Source organism: Poromitra crassiceps, assembly GCF_964638095.1.
Source record: "Poromitra crassiceps genome assembly, contig: HAP1_SCAFFOLD_1117, whole genome shotgun sequence".
NCBI classification, from domain to species: domain Eukaryota; kingdom Metazoa; phylum Chordata; class Actinopteri; order Beryciformes; family Melamphaidae; genus Poromitra; species Poromitra crassiceps.
Window position 1 is genome coordinate 1 of NW_028151293.1, and position 5,706 is coordinate 5,706.

The 5,706-nt window shown below is 43.2% G+C and overlaps 1 pseudogene across 1 annotated transcript; it reads left to right on the plus strand.

Moving 5' to 3' along the window:
- Positions 1–1,533: 1,533 nt before the first annotated feature.
- Positions 1,534–3,814, plus strand: LOC310771725 (growth arrest-specific protein 1 pseudogene; annotated as a pseudogene). Its single transcript has one exon. The product of its transcript is annotated as a growth arrest-specific protein 1 pseudogene (transcript).
- Positions 3,815–5,706: the final 1,892 nt, after the last annotated feature.

Genomic DNA, 5,706 nt, shown 5'->3' on the forward strand with positions numbered 1-5,706 from the left:
CGATGCGCGGCCCCTATATCCACTGGGAGGTCGGCTCAAATGGCTGCACATGATATCACGATAAAACTGTACCTACCTCCAACACAATGTTGTTATCCAACTCTACGGGGCCATGGTACTCGAAAATATTTCGTAGTTTCCAATACCGAGCCCTTATTCAAATGCCGGAGCAGATGCTCAAAATTGTAAACTGCAGTACACCATGAAACCACTGAGCACCGAACCGATACATGTGGAGCAGTTGAAACCTAAAATGACTCAGCCCAAGAAGGCTGTGTCTTAGCTAAAAACTTTGGCACTGGCATATGAATAAGGGCTCGGTATTGGAAACTACAGAATATTTTGGAGTACCATGGCCCTGTAGAGTTGTGTCGGAGGTAGGTACAGTTTTATTGTGATTTATAACGTGTATAGCCATTTGAGCCGACCTCCCAGTGGATATAGGGGCCGCGCATCCGAGACAAAGAAGGGAGAATGACTGATTGACTCTCGCGTTGGGGCTAGGCTAGCTATAAGCGCATGACTTGGCATGAGTTTGGTCACACACACCCAAAAAAGTGCACCCATGGTTTATTGAGCACACAAAATAAACTAGAGATGAGTGCCATCAAGGATCCCCAGGGGTCCTTAAGGGGTTCCAGGGGGTCCCAGCAAAAAGGGGAATCATTTATTTTTCATCCATATGTAACACAATGACAGGTTGGTTTTATGACTATTTTGGTCATGGGTTTCATACGCTTTCTGTAGGCTAATAAAACATCTAAAAGCAAACATCTTATCAGATGGGGGTCCACGGTCTAAGCCTAGGTGTCAGTTTAGGGTTCCTTAACGTGGAAAAAGTTTGAGAACCACTGCTAATGGATGTGAGTTTTTTCTGTTTTTGCTCACCGATTACAGAAAGATTACCTAACCTACAGAAAAACACTTATAGGATCTCAAGTCTTTTTAATAATTAGAGTTTCCACTAGACACTCTAGATCTTAATTGGGTATCTCACTACCCAATTCCTAATTAAACCACCCAGCCTTTTTCTCTCCTGGAATGGAAATGACAGCATTCAGCTATATTTCAGAGAGATGTGTGCTTTTTCTCTCAAAAGACCTACTAGGATATGTAGCCTACTAAGGCACTAGGATTTAATGTCAGCATAAAATTCTGTATTCTCGCTCTATAGCCTACTCATGATAGAGAGAAGATTGCTTGAGTTTGTTACCTCCACAGCTCCACTACATTCTTGACTTTGTCTCTCCTCACCTTGTATTTCTCAAGAAGACCTAGCCTAGGTAAACCCAGCCACCACGTGACCTGCTCTCTCAGTTCCCAGTCACATAGTGACTGAGAACAGGTCTGAGAGCAGGTCACGTGGGGGATGGGTTTACCCAGGCTAAAGAAGACCATCTTCATCCCACCCCAAACTCCCGCCCATCACTACGTAGAAATCCACAACAAGTGGCCAACCAATCAGAAGCAGGATCAGCCTAATGTGTAGAGAGGGGGGGCTGCAGAACAGAGAGACAAATGCTCAGGGGGAGAGAGTAGAGGACCACTTTGCGACCCAGAAGGGTTGTTGTTTTTCCCCATACTCTTTGTTTTCGCTTCTGTGGGTGTAAGTGATTCAACATAGTCCACCAACAGGCCGTGGGGACCGCGGCTCTGCCTTTTGGTGAGGATTCGGACCGGCCAGGAGTTTACTGCCCCGGGAGAAGACGCAGGAGGGAATAGTTGAGCTGCAGGCAGTTGTTGCGTCAACTCAGATCCACTGGAACGGAATGAGCCGCTGTCTAAACTTTTCTAAAAGTAACGTGAGCCAACTGGAGGGACTTTTTCTCTGCACCCGCATCGCGCGTATTTTATTTTTTACTTTCGTTTCCCACCTCAACATGTATGGATAACGATATTCACACTGGAAGCTGAAACTATCATGGATCAATGCTGACGGGCTTTCCAGTGGCGCGTTGGCTGCAGCCGATACCGAGCCGGGATTACAGCCCATGCCAGCCTGTTGAAGAGCCCACATAGGCCTATCACACACCGCCTGCAGTGGAATTGAAACGGACAGATCGTCACTATCCATGGAAGTAGTCTAGTTGACTTTACACATATGACACTGGTGTAAATTTGACCGTTTCCCCCCCGCAGCCATAACAATGGCAAGTTGTGGCGCATTGGCACAGAGCTTTCACAGATCCGTTTGGCCTCTCCTTGGTTGTGTACTGTTGTTTTGCGGCTATTTATCCGTGGCCTCTCCCTCCCATGGTCGGCGACTGATATGCTGGCAAGCCATAATGAACTGCCAAACCGAGGCGGAGTGCCATTACGCGTACGGACAATACATGCATGCATGTGGCCCTGTGTTGAACGGGGAGAGAAGGAAGTGCCCCAGCCACTGTATCTCCTCTCTGGTGCAGCTCAATCTGACCAAAAACGGCCCGGCTCTGGAGGACTGCAGCTGTGCCCAGGACCCGGTGTGTATGAGCACTAAACGGGCCATAGAGCCGTGCCTGCCCAAGACTAGCCACACTGGCTGCACAGAAGCCCGGCGCCAGTGTGAGAGAGACCAGCAATGTAGTTTTGCAATGCGCGATTATTTAATCCATTGCGGGAAGCTTTTCAGCGGGGCTACCTGCACAAACGCCTGCCGGAATGTGATCACAAACATGCGTAAAATACCCAAAGCTGAACTATTAGACACTTGCGTCTGTGATGGCACGGAAAGGGCCATCTGCGAGTTTGTCAAGAACAGTATGAAGACGTTGTGTTTCGACTCTCCCGTTCAGGTGGACGATGGAAGCGGGTCGGAGGACTATGAAGACGATGACGAGGATTTCCTTCAAGAACCGAAAGAGAAAGAGTTTGTGAGGCAAAGCAAAAGCAAAGGCACAGCCTCTGTCCTCTCTTCCCACTGTGTTTTGACCCTGCTGGCATCCATTTTGGCTCTATTGCCTCTCCTTTAATCCTGGGTTCATAATATGCCCCGGCTATTGTCCGGATAAAAGGCAATCTAAACTTTTGTCACTCATTGACCTTCTACCATTGTGAAAGGTTAGAGCTTCAAAGACTAAGGGAAAAGCTCTTTAGGCAAAGGCCTGCCTTGTTTGAATTAAGACTTTTAGGTGCTGATTCTGAAGGATATCATCACATTCACATCAGGATATTTTCTATGCAAAGGATTCCAGAAATAACTTTTTTTTTTTAATTATCTGCCTGTGGTACAGGCCCACTTATCAGAACACACCACTTCACGGCTCTCCAGATGCTTTGCTTATTTGATAAGCTAAATTAGATTGTCTACTTTCTCACAGTCAGACTCTGATAGTCATCGATAAGGTCGACATGATAGGACAGAGTTGGCTTGTTTTGGTAACAATGCAATGTTTAATCAGTATAAGCTGTGCACTGCCAATCTTTTCCTTTTCTTTTTAAGATATGAACTATTTTTATATGACAGGCTGTTGCCATTGGAGTCAGACGATCTGATTTGCAAGTATTTAATGCTGGAATCTTAGACGTGTAAATAAATTAGGTAAAGTGAAACAGTAATTTATTACATGCGACCCAGTTACATCCAAATGTTCAACATGTGAATAAAAAAAGTAAGAATTCCAGCTTTAAAGGGAAGTTATTTTGTGTGTATTCTCTTCAAAGTATGTACATTGTGTATATGTGTATAGCCTATAGATTTTTTTCAGAGAATCCTTTATGTGTTAGGCTATGAGATGATTTATTCACTGTAGCCAAGAGAACGGAATGTCTAAATCCACTGTATGACTGCCTTAATGATATACTTTTATAGAAGGCATAAAAGAGACTTGAAATTGCATTTTCTTGACTGTGAGTTATTTGTTGATTTTCCACATTAGCCTGCTTCCTAGAAAGCATTTTGTCTAAATATACAGTCGAAACAGGTTATAATGTGTATATTTTAGTGAGTAGGCTATATATTTTCACTAAGTTCATCATGCTCTTTATCTTTGTAAACAGGAACATTGGCTGAGGGAGTTCACTCTTATCAATGTTTTGTTATCACCAGATATTTCATGGTAAATAAAAAAGTGGCTAAGCCCATGAGGCAAACAACCACCAAAATATGTATTAACACAGTTCAGTTATATTGTCAGAAAAATATTGATGTGTTGATGTATAGCCATATGCATATGTGAGCCTTTACCTATAACATGTGAATTTGGTTCGGTTTACTGTATGCTAGCTTTCTTTGAGTTTAGGCCCTAAAATGTAGCCTATGTGAGCCTATAAGGCATGCAAACTCTAGGCTATTCCACAAATTTAAAAAGATGGAAGTGCGTGTTAGATGGATTGCCACATCAAATCTCGTTTCACCTCCACCATTACACGCAGCAAAGTTTAGGATAAAATAGCACGTCAATGCAAGCTGGTAAAACCTCCAGCAGCTCAGCTCCAATCCCTCTCTGTTGAATTTGGCTTTTTAAACGAAGCGCAGAGCACCCATGAACTTAAGGCTCATTTTAACTGCAAGTTAACTTCCTCAGTTGACCGATAGCCTAATGACCTGCTATGTCTTGATTTAGCTGGCTGTTGTCAAAAGCAACTGTCACCATAAATCACCAAACGACCCCCCCCCCCTCCATGCCCTCTTCTCTCACTGATTAATCGTGATACCTGTAATTAACCCTATTAGACACAGACATTTATTTCATTAGTTTGTGTTTATGGAATTGTGTTATTTATTATTTTGAATTTTAGTTGACATGTTTTATTGTTATTGATATTATTATTATTTAAATAGGCCTATTGCAAATGCTCAACACAATCCTCCCTCCCTCTCTTGACTGGCCTCAGGGGGGAGAGGGGGCAAATTTAAATCAATGATTGCTGCAAAATGTTTTATTAGAGAAGGGACAAGGGCCCTCCAGCTGAATGGATGGAGGAGAAGTCGAGTGGCATCTTTGTCATGGAAATGTTAAGCACATAATAGTTGGGTAGCACAATAGGGAGGCACTTCATTCTTTCAGGCTGGCTTGACACCTCTGGAGAGCCGAGCGGCGGGGAAGCATGTGGGAACGATCTGCTGCTGCTTGGGTTTCAAACCAACACTGGAAGAAAAAAGAAAGAAAGAAAAAAGACATGGCTTGGCAAGTGATTTTATCTTGTATGTCCAGGCTCTCTTCAGGTTATTTTAACCTTCCTGCACCGGAAGATGCCTACTGCAACATGCTTTTCTCTCCATGCTATTTTGCCTCTTCATGAAATAATTTACAGTTAAGAAGGCATACAATCTGAACTTCTTTTTAATAGTTCCCCTTGGCTTATTTCAAACAAATTCCATTACTCTGAAAAAAGTAACTTTTAATGAAACAGGCAGATATTTATCTGCCAGTGCAAGACAATTTTGGAAAAAAAAAAAAAAAATCTGGATTCAACATAAAAGAAAACTAAAATAAAAATAGGTCTAACCAACTTCAAATAACCAACTTGCCAAGCTGGTCTGTTTTTTTTTTTGCAGTGTTGGTATGCGGCCCTCCGCTCCGTGCATGAAGCTTTCTATCAGGAGAAGGCTATAACCCCCCTCCCCCTCCCCCTCCCTTTTCTTTCTTTTGCCATTTGTTCAGACAGTGTCAGAAAAGGCACAGCATGCGTTGATTAGGCCATAATAATGCAGGGTGTGTGAATGGATGAATGAGGTGCAAAAATTCTCACTATAGCATGCTTATCATAAAACATCACAGA